General features: G+C 42.1%; 1 long non-coding RNA gene across 1 annotated transcript in view; it reads right to left on the reverse strand.

Annotated features, from left to right (window-relative positions):
* Positions 1–542: 542 nt before the first annotated feature.
* The window catches only part of LOC140694229 (uncharacterized), a 53,962-nt gene continuing 39,102 nt past the window's right edge, over positions 543–15,402 (reverse strand). The window contains exons 4-5 of the long non-coding RNA XR_012069977.1: positions 13,746–13,843; positions 543–814 (exon numbers count right to left, since the gene is read on the reverse strand). This is a non-coding gene — a long non-coding RNA (uncharacterized lncRNA). The remainder of the gene's footprint in view (positions 815–13,745; positions 13,844–15,402) is intronic.

Below are 15,402 nucleotides of genomic sequence, written 5' to 3' on the forward strand. Positions count from 1 at the left end.
TTCCTCCAACTGATAGCAGTGTCTGGGTTCTAATAGAATCCCTTAGCTTGTCTTCCCTGAGTGTTTTCCTAGGCTGGTCTTACAGGGAATGTGGGGGTTGGGCTCTAAGCCAAGTATTGGCGTGTGCCTCTCTATGGGCAGCGGAGGTTTTTAGCCGATATCCCCCAGCCTGGGAACACATGTGCCCTCAGAAAATGTGTGGACTCTGTTTCCCCACCTCCAACACACACACGAAGTCAAATATGGTGGAATGACTGCTGTTATTTTAGGTTCTACAAACTCTTAAATGGATTGATTTCTATCTCCATTATACAAGCACTCCTGGGTAACCTTTATATTCATGTGAGGATCAAAAGAGTACTCATTAATAGTATTACCATACTTGTACTGAATTAACTCTTCTGTAACAGTATAGTTGCCACACTTCTTAACAACTGCCTCTGTAAGTGTCTTGTAAGTCACAAATATTTATTATAAATAAATTATATAAAAAATAATAACAATTACAACAACTATGTTGCTTATAACGATGATAGTGTTAGCATCTCCCTCTCATATTAAACAATACCCATCACTGGATTCCTTAGGAAGCAACGCCAATGCATTTTTGGACTCTTCTAAGTCTTCACCCAATGAAGCCTTTTTACTCACTCTGGTCCACCACAGCCAGAATTGCTGTTACTTTCATGGTTGACTGCCACGCTGTGATGTTCTGGGCTTTTTCTGGCACCATGCGTCTATACTTTGTAGTCAAGTTTCCACGTACCGAGTCTGATTTCCAATATATTGTTCTCCAGAGCCAACAGAGGGGCCACTGGAAAGAGGCAACAGATAATGTGGTGAACCCAAACTGAATACCTGTTTAAGGGATGGACACATAACATGCAGTGGTGGACGGATGGAAAGACAACATCAATTCCTTTACTCCTGTAAAGAGAGGGGGGCAAATGTTGAACTAAATCCCAAAGAGAAAACACATTCATGGTAATAATAATGTTTAACAGTGAAAGAATCCAAACAAAAGGCAAATATAATATCTCTGGGAAGAAGACTTATTACAAACTGTTTCTTTCACGTATATACCCTTAGTAGGAATAACATACTTAAAAATCTTCAACCAACCATAGTTATTTGCTCGTAATAAACTTGGGAATCTTGAAGCATATTATTCACTATCAGTGTTGAAATAATGCAATCTTGGAAGATAATTTGTAATTGAGGATTAAAAAAAGAATATTGTGGATTTATCTAACAATTTAAATAGGAATAAGGAATGTACTTTTGGGAAAGCTCTGCATAGAGAATGTTGGAGGAAATGCACTGAAAATAGGCAAGTGAGCAAGCTCCCTTGAGTCTGGGAAGGTGAGTGCAGCACATTCAGAGAGTCTATGAAGTTATTACAAGTCACAGAAAGGTATGCAATTAAAGTGTCTTCCTAAGCAAAATATCCTTCTTCAGGAATTTTTATCTTGATATTTCTATGATCTGTGTGGTCACAGGAAGTCAAAGTTATGGTGGTGGCTTAGAAGTTCTTTTCTCTCTGTCTGTAGTTTACAGGGCATTGCTACAGATGGGGCAGCAGAGATCTGCGGTAAGCTGTTCCATGGGGTGGGGGAGCAGTTAGAAATGATAAGGCCAGAAATCTAAAAGACTTTTAGACCCTCCCCTCCTAACTGGCAGACCTTTAAAGTAAACTAGCACAGGTATGTAACTAAGCCAGAGGATGAGAGGCAAATTTAAAGTCCCTTTAGTGTTACTGATCATTCAAGGGGTAGGGACCACTCTGGCCAGGAACGGCAAGACCGTGGATGGGGTGGATGGGTAGGAGGAGCTGACATTTGCTTCTGATCTGAGAGGCAGGGATGTGTTGCATAAAAGCCGACAGTGCTGGAAAGATGCAGTAGGTCCACAGCCCAAAAGGAGCTGTCATATTCAGGGAGGTCAGAGAGCAAGAACCAGAGTTAGTGATGCCAGAGTGTCAGCAGCGTGGCAGCAGTGATGTCAGTATCTGTGTCCAAAACCCACCTAACCCTACATGAACTCATCTGCCTACAGGGGGCAGGTAAGTAGCAGAAATGTGTGGAGTGGGTGCAGCCACTGGCAAATTGGCAAGTGGACATCCTAAGGAAACACACTGCTCACAGTCACCATATTGGAAAGAGTGCCCCACACTGTCAGATCTCCTTCTCATTGCCAGAAATTAGGAGTTTATTAGCAATCAACCCAGTTAAAAACCCAGAAAAGATATCATTTATAATGACAACAAAGGCACAGACTATTCAGAAATAAATTAATTAAAAATGTTAAGATGATTCTGATAAATGACTTAAAAAAAAGAAAAAAAATATGATGATTGAATGAGCAGTAGAATGCACCATACTCTTCATTGGGCAGACTCAAGCTTGGGGGACATAGAACATTATTTCTCCAAAGTAAATTTAGAATCTGAATGCAAATTTAGTTAATAATCCAAAATGGATTTAAGAAAAACATCTGAAAGGTGATCGTATTGTTCTTCCAGAAATATACACAAATATACAAATAAAATAATGAGGAGGGAAGTTTGAATTTGCAGTATTAGGGATATTCTGGAAAAAGATTAAATAGGACCAACTCTAGGAGGCATTAATCTATGGTCGTGGAAAAAGTATAGAAATAGTGCACTGAGAGTATGAATGTAATACAATGCATTTCAAGAATAGACGTGGATATATTTGAGATTTTAGTAATATTATAAAACTGACACTTCAAATCAGTGGATTCAAGTACTGGAGTAATTAGCTAAATCATTGGAAGACCTGGCACAGTGTCCCCACTTTTGATATTAAAATAAATTCCAGATAATTTATTAATTAAAAAATAAAATACCAGAAATAACCCAACATGATTTAATCTGTTCAGATATTCAAATGAGAAGAACTTTCTAAAAAGCTTTTGGAACAAAGACCAATAACAGCAAAGGCCTAGGAACTCATCAAGGCCAGAAACGCCCACTGTAAAACAAAACTAACCCTCTCCCAACCCTCTCACGGCCCTGTGTTGCTCTCTGATACTTTCTACTCTCTCTTCTTCCCTTTAAAGTCCAGTTTCTTGGAGAAGTGCCAGCGCTGATGACTCCTCCAGGGCTCGGAGCCCTGCATCCCCCACGGCCCTCACCGCGGCACTGAGACAGGAGTTGCACTGCCGGCGGCTGTGTGTTTCAAACCAGTGGGCATTTTCAGCTCCTGTTTATTTGATTACCAGGTAGCTTTTGCCGTGGACAAATATTTTCCTCTCAGTGGAATGTTTTCCCCCCTTAATTTTTGTTTTACTTAAATAAATTTTAAAAGCCCAGGCAGAAAAGTGTGTGTGCACATATGCACACACACAGATACACACAGATCTGTTTTTTAAAGGCTACCTTAGTCCTCCTCCTCCCTTTCCCCAGTCTCGGCAATTAAAGGTGGGATTTAGCCCTTGCTTTTTTGCCCCACACACCCCCAGTTTCTCACTATGCTCCCTTTAGTCAGTGTTCAAATCCCTCTTAAGCCAGGTTACAGCCTTCTCTGTGTTGCCTCAACTAGCTTTCTCCCAACTGCTCTACTGTTATTTCTCCTGGTGGATTTCTCGTCTCCCATTTGCCATGTTCATGGCCCTTTTCCAAAGGGCCTCTTCTTCAGTCCTCCACCTGGCAGGACTGAATCGCCCCCACGGCCTCACCCACAGCTCCTCTGAGCTCCTGACTGGTGAATCCAGCTTAACAACAGACATCACCCCTCAGATGTCCCATAGACACTTTGCACTCAAACTGCCACACACAGAACCATCTCAAAATCAGCTCTTCCCCTTACACTGCCCCTGCAGATCCTCTTTCAAGATGGGTCACTGGAAAGTCACCTCAGCAGCTCTGTGGCCCACCGCCCCAGCCCTGCAGTCCTACTGCAGCAGTCATCACTTCTGCCGCCCATGTCCCTCTCCCTCTGCCCAGGGCCTCTCTGCAGGTGTGTGACACTTGTTGTCTGGGTTACCTGGATTGTTCCCAAAACATCCTTTCCCCCCAAAATATGGGCCTCTCCCAAAAATAGTAGCTTCCATTCTGCTGCTAGAATAACCAGATATTCTTCAACATAAACATTATGCAATTCTCTTACTTACAAATATTCCAATATATACCTGTTTCATTAAGGATACATTCAAGTCTAAGCACACAAGGCCCATCGTGACAGACGCCATGTGCACCTGATATTCCCACCTATGGATCCTTTGTTCTAGCCCTACTTGTTGTTCTTCAGTCTAGCCAAGCCAGTTCATGCCGTGTACACTTATGTCTCTACCTCTCTGCATGAAGTGTCCACTCCCTCTACCACACATTAGAGAGCTAACTTCCTTTCACCTTTCAAAATTCAGTTCAAATATTTCTAGCTCTAGGAAGTCCAATTTGTGTTCACCTGGTTAGCAATCCATCAACTACTCGCCAAGTCTCGCCTGGCCTGGGGAGTGCAGACACCAAGTCTTATCTGTCTTGGTCTCCCCAGCAGCTGATACAGTGTTTGGCATAGCAGGTGCTCAGTGTTTTTTGGATAGATAAACGAATGAATCGGTAAAGAGATGAGAGGTCTACAATCCCCCCCAGTTACTCAGCTGCCATTTTGGGAAGTTCATTCTGCAGAGTTAAGGAAATGTCAGTGCAGGTGGTGGGCAGAAAGAACAGAGGTGAGGGCGTGGGGGAGACAGGCCTGGTCCTGGAGACCACAGGAGAGGCGTGGGTGGGATAGCACTGGAGAGAGAGGGAATGGACGGTTCGGGTGCAAGGAGATGTTGAAGAACAACTGATATTAACTGCAATAAATTAAATGGAGAACATAATATATGAAGGGAAGATCAAGTTAACACAGCAAGGGTGGAAAAGGCAGTACCAGAGACAAAGAGCTCTCACTTCATCCCTCACAGCATTTCACTTATGGCGCCCGCCCTCTGGGAAGGCAGCGTCAAATTTTTGAGAGACTGGTGTTTGTGCTGTGGGTGCTCTAAGTACAAAATGGTATCTTATGGCTTCCAGATTTTAAGACTGATAGATTATTTCTCTTATGTCCCATGTCTGAGTTCTCAGACAGCAGGATCTTTCGCTGGTGTGGGGAGAGCTATTGTGGTTAACAACTCAGGGTTACTCTAATAATCTCAAAGGACAGTGGGGAATTCACTAAAACAAATAAAAGAGAAATTTCACTCAGAAAAAGCCATATGCCATATAGAACCTTGTGGGGCCCTTGGGGGCAATATTACCGCCAACTCATCTAATAGTTTTATGTGAGTGTGCTGAAACTCCAAGCTCAAGTCACTTAAACACGTATGAGGCCCAGGGTCCAGGCTGTGGTGCTCCAGACAATGATGGGAGGATGAAAAGCCTGACTACAGCCTCCGACAGGATCAGTCCAGCCACGGAGCACAATGGACACGGACAAGATCATGCACCATCAAGACAAGAATCAAGTGCAATTCATGCCTAGACAGGAGAGCAGATAATCTCTAAAAAGTGGAGGGGTCCCTGCCAAGGCTTGGCAAGGGTCCTTCCAGGCAGAAAAGCAGAGAAAGATACTTCAGGCGAAGGAGACTAGGGTTGGTGGCTGGGTGCGAGGCCTAACGAAGCTCAGGTGGAGGGCTCCAGGGTCATCTGTCAGTAGCTGTTCCCCTTCAGCAGCTAAGAGGCATAACTAAAAAGGCAGGTGGGGTGACATTAATGATCATGGGAAAAACTGGGAGGAGGAAACTGAGGTCAGGAGATCACCACCTAAGGCAATTTATTTTAGAGGAACAAAAATAATTCAAAAAGCACTTGGAAATTCTACCTCCCATGAATGAAAAGAACACAATATAAGTTTCACTCCAGCGTTGAATACAGAAAAACAGACTGCCTACTCTCAGAAATGGATTGAATTTTCTAATTCATCAGGGATTATTTAGATAATAGGAAAACAAATAAATCTGAACAATCTCTCTAGAATAGCTGTTACTCCATCCTGTTATGTAGGGAGAATGTAATTTAGGAAAAAGTAAACTCCCTCTATCTGTAGACTTATAAACAGGAAGCACAAAGAGGTGCCTTTGCAGACATGAACCCGCATGCATAAATGCAAAGCCTATTGACCCAAATCCTTTCTTGTCTCCTAAGCTTAAAAAAAAAAAAAAAACTACTTCAAGGCAGTGGTGAGCTGAAAGGGCTCAGATACAAAACGTGCACTTCATCAGCCTTCTAGTAGATAAAAGTGCGCCATGCATAATAGAAAAGATAACGTTTCCTATGGAAATCTATTTTGAGATGCAACAATTTAAAGGCAACTGAGAGCTCAAAACCAAGTTCAACCAAAGAGAAACCGAGCCCAAGCAAATGTACAGAAATGGACAAAGACATTGGAGAAGGAGGAGATGTGTGCTCTACCGATACTCCAGATCAGCAAATTCATCTTGAATTCAAGCCAGTGATGTGCCATGAGGTCACTCAAGGAATCAGGCAGAAACCATATCAAAGGCAGGTGTGAGATGTGGAAGGGGTGACCCTGTGAACCTTGCTGCAATGAGGCAGGATGCCCTTGCGGGCTTTCTGCACAGGCCGGCTGGCTCACATGACTCTGTTTAGAAGGATATCAGCCAGCAGCTGTGCCACACGGGCTACAGCCCGAGCTGAGTCAAATCTAGTAACGGTTCTGAGTTCATCCTCAGACGACATGACCAGAAGGATCTGAGAATCAATGGTGGAGACGTATCTGAATGAGTATTCCATTTCATTCCTTGGCAGTAAACATTCAGCTTTGTACAACATAAATATTGACAAAGATACACACAGGCACCCTATTTGAAAGCCTGACTGCATAATTGCATCTAATGGAGAAAAGTGGGCTCCTTGTCGATATGCTAGGTCATTGTTTGGCTCAGTAACCGATGCTTCTGAGACCCAAAGCATATTCTAGTATAACCGACAGCACAGAAATCTCCACTGATGACTTACTCATTTCAGGGTATTCATAAAATAACCCCAGTTTGCCCATGGGATACAGACGGTTGTCCCATTCCCATCGTGGGGTGGTCTGTTCTGCTTCTGGAACTGAGGCACCATTAGATTAATGACCCAGCTGTCAAACAGATCAAATTATAAGGCAGGATATTATCAGACCAAGGTCATAAAAGTATTACTGACATTTCAAGCTGAACACATCATCTTCCCAAGAATTTAATTTCTTGTTTTCAGGATAAATTTCTTTTTATTGCTGCCTCACTACCCTCAAAAATTGTGAAAACTAGTCCTGACCACGTACCTTGGGTTTACCAAAATTGTAACGACTACTGCTACTTTATCTCCTACCTCCTTTTCAGGTGGGCATTTTAGGTTTTAGAAGATGCCTTCCCTCATTTGTCTTTTTTACCCCCATTTCTCTGCTATTATCCACCATGGCCTTTCCAGTCTGAAAATCTCACAGAAAATAAGTAAAAGACAGAAATACAGGGTCTGTGAGCCGGTGATAAGTGCTGTGGAGGAAAATAAAGGAGGGTGAGGAATGTGTGCTAGGGAGGAGTGGGGATGGGGCAGTGAACTTTGAATAAGGCAAAGAAGGAAACAAAGGGGTGGGCAGAGGAGGGGCAGAGGGAACAGTGATTACAGGCCTGGAGGTCTCTCACGCTGGAAAGACAGCATGGAGACTGGTGTGGGCCACAGTGAATAGGAAATAAGTGGTGGTTTTGGGGGTGGAGCCTTAGAGGCTGCCATGAGGATGTGGGCATTTTTCCCTCTGAAGGAATTGCGGAGCCATGGAGGGTCACCGAGCAAAAAAGTGATACTCTAACGTTGGATAGAACAGGTCCAAGACCCTAATTTAAGCTGAACAAATCAAGGGCCAGAGAAGTGGCATGCCACCTCAAATTCAGTGCAGAGCTTGAAAGAAACACAGCCTCGACTCGCCCCCTTCTGGATGCTGTCCCACAGAGCTGTCTCTAACGTTATGTTTTTTCCTCACTCAGAGGCTTGTGGGCCAACTGAATGCTTTCCCCTTTTTCAAATGGCAATTTTTCCTGAAAGGAAATCAGAGTTGGCAGTGAAACAAGGCATGGACCTGTAGCCTACAGAGCTGTTGTTCCTGAAAGCAATAGCTGGCGCGTGGTTTACTCGTGGAGTTCAGCAGAAGAGACAGAGCAACAACAGACAACTTAGCGTCTGGCTGAGCTTCGACTGACTGCACTGCACGTTTGGATGGATTTCAAATTTGGACAGTGAGGCGGCTTCACATGAAAGGCAGGTGTATACATCATACATGCCCACACGTCTGTATGCATACACACGTAGACACACACAGAGCATATGATGTGACTTGTAAAGAGCTGCCTCTTCTTGGTTTCCCACGGCCTCTAATCTCAGCATTAAGCTTTCACTGGCCATGCTCCCAGGTTTGCTACGAGATTTCTTTGCAATGGAACTTGCCCTTCGCTTCACAAACTTTCCCCACTTCTTTCAATGACATTAGGGGAAGAGCAGGGAGCACTGGGAAGTGCTGGGGATATGGACTCGAGATACCCCTGAATCTGAATCCACACTTCATGGCTTATTTTTTATTTAACTTTATTTACATTCAAAATGCAACTGTTGCAGATCTCAGAAGATGACTTACACTCACTGCTATGGCAGAATGTTGCGGTTAGTAGACCCACCACTGGATCCTCTTATTCAACACATTCTTCCAATAATTCAGATATTACTGTATCACAAATGCCCATTTCTATATTTTGATATCTGCTTTCCAGTATAATTATCTTCCTTCTTTATTCTCTAAATCTTATGATTTTAAAACATATTTCTGAGAAGTGTTCCACAGGCACTTTACATATGATAATTTGATAAAGAGATCCTGGAGATCAAAACCACATTTAAATCCTGAGATAAACTCAACTGTGTCATATACATGGCTAGGTTTAGTCTGCTTACTTTGTTACTTTGTTTAGTAATTTTTGTTTCAAACAACAAGATCCTTCTGTATAGCACAGGGAACTACACTCAATAAATTTTAATAGCCTATAGTGGAAAAGTATATGACAAGGAATATATATATATATATATATATATATATATATATATATATATATATATATATATATGAATTACTATGCTGTACAGCAAGAATTAACACAATATTGTAAACCAACTATACTTTCACCAAAAAAGTTGAAATAAAATTGAGAGATGAAACTTCAACTGCCCAGGCTGCTGTCAGGATGAAATGATTCAAAGCAGGCCAGGTATTAGCAACCCCCCTGACACATCAAAACCCCATGGGGGATCTTCCTTTTGAGCAGCACTGGCTAACCGGCTGTGGTCACCTGTAAATAGGGTTGAAATCACTTAGACCCTTGGCTTGGGATCACCGTGGCCACAGGGTTGGGGGTCACTGCAGCACCTACGAGAATGATGGGGCCAGCCTGCTGCTGAAGCCGCTCCCCAGGCCGCAGCCCAGAGCACTGCAGGCAGGTCTGAGGTCCGGCCGGGGGCGCGCAGCTCCACAGCCACTCGGAACCCTGCGGTGCGGGTGGCGCTGGGACCACGCTCGTCCATCACCCTCCCTGGCACCCAGACTCGGGATTCTCCTGGGGAAATTTTTCTCTGCCTCATACTTCCTGTCTCAGCCTCTTGTGGAATGCGGTCCATGCCACAGGGAAGCAGGGCTTTTACCCTCCGGGACCCAAATCTATCACGGTATGGATCCAGGGTGAAACTTCCATGTTAAATCACCTGGCGCTCCCTTCTTGTGCTGAAATGCCCTCCCCTGTCGATGGCATTAGGTCGTATTAGAAGTCCCGACTTGCTTGTCCTTAGCTAAGACTCTGAGCCTCTTGCTAAGTCTTCCTGAGTGGAACCACTCATCTGTGGCAGAAAAGCTTGGGCTCTCGTCTACCTATCATTGTCCACAGTCTTTTGGGTTTTCTGTTGGTTTAAGGTTCTCGTGCAGGGATATCAATTTGCACATGAGAAGCACCTGTAGACATTTAAAAAAATACAGACACTGGATCCTCCCCCTTCTCCAGCCAAGGCTTGAAGCTTTCTTCCTCTAGCAGGGGTTACACAATCATTTGCTTGGGAATTGACCACACATATTGGCATAATCATAGTAAATTGCCCTTTACACTGTGCTTGCCACGTGGCATTTTCTACTTCATGTTGTCTTTTTACCTTCATTATCACATTTAATCCCTGAATTATAGATTATCACCATTTCTGTTGAGGACACTCCTACTTGCTAATCTTGAATACAAGTATCTTTGATTCTCTTAATCTATTTCATTCCTGAGTTTCCTGTTCCTGAATTTAAAGAGTGAATTATGGACACATGTATTTATGATTCTCTTATTATATTTCTCTGACTCATCCTCTAACCAAATCATATCTGGAGAAGAGAGATTTTCTCTTTTAAACATTTGCTTTTTCTTATTATATAGTAGTGCATACACACAGTGGAAAATGTAGAAAACATATAAAGTAAGAAAATTACAGCCATACATTATCTAAACACCAAAGGACAATGCTATGTCATTTTGGGCATTTAACTATTTTTCTAAATATTTTATCATAAAATTTCCCTAGGAAAGTTGCTTAACCCTGGAATTGTACTAGCCTTTTGTCCAGTACAGAATAACATTCCCAGAAATGACCCCAACATCAAAATAGTATGTGAGGCTGGGAAGGCCACAGGGCACTCAGCTTATTCTCTGAGTCCTACAAAGAATGCTGTTAATTCACTGATGTTACGCATTCGATGCCTGTGAGTCACTCACTCACTCAGCTGGCTTGGACTGAGACCTACGTTATACCAGGTGCCGATCCAAGTGCTGGGGAGACCCCAGAGGGAGCCTGGATCACGGCATCACTGTCCTTCTTTATTTGCTCCCAGAATCCTACTCAAGAACCCTACATGGGATTGGGGGGATGGAGGCAGGTGAGATACAGTGAAATTCATTTCATTATGTTCCTTTAGACATATTTGAATAGCATGAAAATAGTCGCTAATTTTGATAAGTTTTCTTTTCCCTTCCTATGTATTTTTGAGGATGGGTATAGCTTTGGTGCAGCAAGAGTAATTGATAGATCTTTGGTATGTTAGGATTTTATATGAAAAATTAAGAATGAAACTGCACTTAAACAAAGAGAAGAGGCAGTGAGGAAAACACAAGCCACCCTCGAACTTGGCTACAATTCAGAATTCCTGGTTTTCAAAAAAGGGAATCATAATTCAAAATAAATTCCCTAAATATTTTAGCCCCTAGTAGAAATACATGGAGGCAAAGTTCAGCTCACTGGAACCTAGAACAGTGTGCTTACTTAAGCGAAGGTATAAATAGACCACAGATACTATAATGCATCCTTACTTTAAACTAGTTCATGTGAGCAAGTTTCATTTCACATGAATTGCTCAGTACCAGTTTAGGAAATATATCCTTCTTGATTGGTAAAAATAGCTCACGGATAACCAGATTCAACAAAATTTAGTGTTAAATAATTTACTTATTTCCTTCAGGAAATGCTTTTGAGTAATCTGAGTTAAGTATTTCCTCTATCTGACCCTATATCTTTTCACAGAGAAAAGTAGTATTATTTGCACATGACCTACTTTTACTCCTCTGGAAATATCTGACTGTGAGCTCAGGGTAAGTGTTGTCTACTGCACAGTAGGGAAAAAGAAGATTCATTTCACAGCGAAGATCAGAATCTTTTTTTTGAGGGGCGTGGTGAGCTGGGGGACAAGGGAAATGCCTTTGTTTCGAGACAGACCCCAGTAATCCATACTGAAGCTGAAAGTTGAAGCCATTATGAAGAAATGTGGGAGGACACACTGACACGCAAAGGTGTTCACTCTGCAAAAACAGAAAGAAAGAAAGAAAGAAAAAATAATTTAACTGCCCTATAAAGAGAATGGACAGAAACTTGGTAATAAGGGTAAGAGAAGGAAGGTTAGGGAAGGGAGGAGAAACAATGAAAGGGAACTTGGATGCGGTGGGCAGAAGAGCAGTTTTCTGGAATCTAAAATGAAGGATGATAAGAAAAAAAGTAAAGTTTAAAAAAAGTTACAAAGTTTAAAATAGTTTAAAAATTAAAAAAAGAAGTTAAAAAAATAAATTTTTTATAGTGGCATGGAAGATTTTAAAATGATGGAGGTTTTTTATTTCAAAATTCAAGTTGTTTGAGTTTCTCCCCCATGCTCCAAACAACAGTAAGATCTGCTTGTGTAAGTGGTTTTGGGGGACACCACAGAGAGGGGCGAGCTCTGCAGTTACGTTGGCCAGGAACAGAATGCTGGTGTGGAAGGCAAGACAGAAGAGAGATCAACAGTTTCATGAGAACAGAAACTCAAAGCCAGAAATTATCTTAAAAAGTTTAGTGTGGTAGGCAGAAAAATGTTCCGCCACAATATGTCTATGTCCTTATCCCCAGAACATAGGAAGAGGTCAGATTCCCTGGCAAAGGGGGCCTATGGTTGCAGATGTGGTTAAGGTTGCTAACCAGTCGACTCTAAGAGAGATCACCTGGATTATAGATGTGGGCCCAGTGTAATCACCAGGGTGGTTAAAGGAGGAAGAAGGAGGCAGAAGAGGGGAGAGGGGAGAGGAGATGTTATCACAGGATCAGTGTCAGAGGCACACAACCATGCTGACCTTGAGATAGAGAAAAGTGGTCACAGGCCAAGAGACGCAGGTGGCCTCTGGAAGCCTCAAAGTCAAAGATACAGGTTCCCCTGAGGCCTTCAGGAACAGCCGTGCCAACACTTTGACTTCAGCAGGCTTCTGCGTTCAAGAAAACTACAAGGTTATATTTGTGTTGTTTAGAGGAGACTTTTTCTTTTTTCTTCCTACTACCATGATATTTGGGGATACTAGTTAAAACAGCAACAGAAAGCGAATACAGTAAGCTCCTTGAAATGTTCAGAAATTGCAGATAACACTGGACTGTCCACTTTGATGTGGGATTGGGCTTATGTGAAAATCAAAAAGACAGTGTGACCTTTGCTAACATCTGCTTTTCTCATTTTTAGGAAGAGAACAGTAAGTCAAAACCTCTGTTGCTATTATTTTAGACAAGTGTCTCTTAAAACATTATGTAACCCTGTGCCTTAGGACCCCAAGGGATTCTCTGTTCTTAGAAGAACATGGATTCAGAGAGACAGGGTCTTACATCTGAGTCCCACAGTGGTCTCTTATTGGCAATGAGAGCTTGAGCAAATCAGTTACCCTCTTTAAGCCACAGGATCTTCATTTGCAAAAGGAAGATAAGAATAAGGATTGTTTGGGTGATTAAATTGTACACACACACACACGCACACATACATATATGTACAACATTTAATACAGTGACTAGCACATACTAGGCACTCAACAAATTCCTGTTATGGATTTTTAAATGCATATATAAAAGGAGGAGAAATTTGCAGGAAGTTGTGGGAAAACTTAGTTCATGGCCCCAGAAAGGGCCATCTCTCAATGGGCTCTGATCAATCAGTCCCCAGTGGTGGGCTAATAAGCAGAGACTATAGCACTTGAGGATTTATGTTAAACATAAAAAGGAAGGTATTTAAATATAATTATTAAACAGCAGGTACGTTTATACTGTTGGCTGGATCTTCTTATCTGGAGAACATTACTAAGCAGAGAGTCTCCCCAGTTTTAGAGATGGGCACGCAGGAAAATGACGTGGGTCGGTGGGCCGTTCTCACCCCAAGATCACATGACTGAGTACTCACGGAAGTAACACCTCTTGTATGTTATTCCAGATGGACTGTCCTCCCATGATTATAGTCAGCTGTGCCATCAGTTCAAGGAGACAGCCACTTGGGTCACACTGGAATATTAGAAAGAAAATCTCATTTAAATTTTAGATAGCTCTAACATGAAATAAAGTCATTATTTTATGCCTAAAAGAATCTAAGGAACAAAGAGTAAAGACACTCTTCATTGGGCAACTAAGAGAAAACCTGAAACAGGTTAGACTGTCAGAACACAAAGCTGTATTCACACCTCTTCATTTCTGTATTTTTACAGGGAATACATCAGATCTCATGGATAAGTCACAAATCTGCCCTTAAAGAATGTGATGTAGAAACACGAGGAGTAGTAGTTGACAAAGTGGAACAAGAACACCTTCATGGCTGGGTTGTTCTCATAGTCAGTCTGGTCCTTGGGAGCTCTGCAGCTAGAATAAAGAAAAGTTAAGTCTGCAAAATTGTGAACGGCTTTGAGACCCTAATCAAAGCCACGGACACATGAGTTAACACGCTAAATATGTATATATATATATATATATATACACAATTCACACTGTTTTCATATCAGCTGTTTTGAATTTCTTAACATATCCACTATGTTAATTCCAACTGTACACACTGTTGTAAGAGTTTCTCCCACTAAGAACGAAATATCCCACAAGGCAAAAAAAAAAAAAAGTCATCCGTTCCTTAAAATTTATAAGCACAACAGTATCCAATGGGCAAGAACTGTCCTCTGTCAGGTGTAATTTGAAAGAAAGCTACTTCTCAACATCCTGCTAAATAATATTCTCTTGTCTCCCTGAACAGCAGTAAGGTAGGACTATTGAAGGAGAAAAACAAAACACGGGGCAACTTGCTAGAAACATTTGGGGAACATAAAACGGTCATCCTCCTAGTTCAGAATTTGAATTGGTCTTAGTATTTTCAGAAGATGACCACTGAGCAGACCACTGGGAGAACCACCCAGCCACATGCAACGTGTGGGTAGCACTTAACTTAGGCCGCTAAGCCGCTGGGTGGGATACAAGCCAGAGAGAAGAAACATTTATTATAGAAGCCGCAGCTGATGAGAATGGAGCTACACTAACAGGAACAGCATGGGGGGAAGACACATAACAGTGTGATTAATTGTCCTCTCTGTAACGCGCAAGCAAATCTGCCTCTGGAACCACAACCCTCTTCCACTTATTTGCAATACAGAGACTATTTACTTTCAACAATAGGGTACATTATCTAATATAATTGAAATTATTATTAAACACTGACATATTTACACAGAGCTTGGACATTCTAAAGGGACCTTTGTCCCTTTTACTAATGCAAAAATGGAGCTAATTCACTTCTCATATAGGCTAGAGAAAATACGTTTACACTTGAAGTTAACTAAAGAGTGTAATGTACTGCAATTGAAGTGCCTAAAAGATAATCTCTGTTTTGACCTGGTTCTAAAACTTGTGTAGAAATTATCTCAGCTGCAGGAGGAGCTTATCAGAGTCAGTCATCATGACTGTCACTTTCTCATATATGGCTTTCAGGGTCATGAAGATGATAAAACTGATGAGGGAACCAGTGATGGGCGTGGCCCACCTGCACAGTCAGGTACTTTTGGATTGGGTCTGTTCCACTCAGGTTC

This window comes from Vicugna pacos, unplaced genomic scaffold (assembly GCF_048564905.1).
Source record: "Vicugna pacos unplaced genomic scaffold, VicPac4 scaffold_20, whole genome shotgun sequence".
In the NCBI taxonomy this organism is placed as follows: domain Eukaryota; kingdom Metazoa; phylum Chordata; class Mammalia; order Artiodactyla; family Camelidae; genus Vicugna; species Vicugna pacos.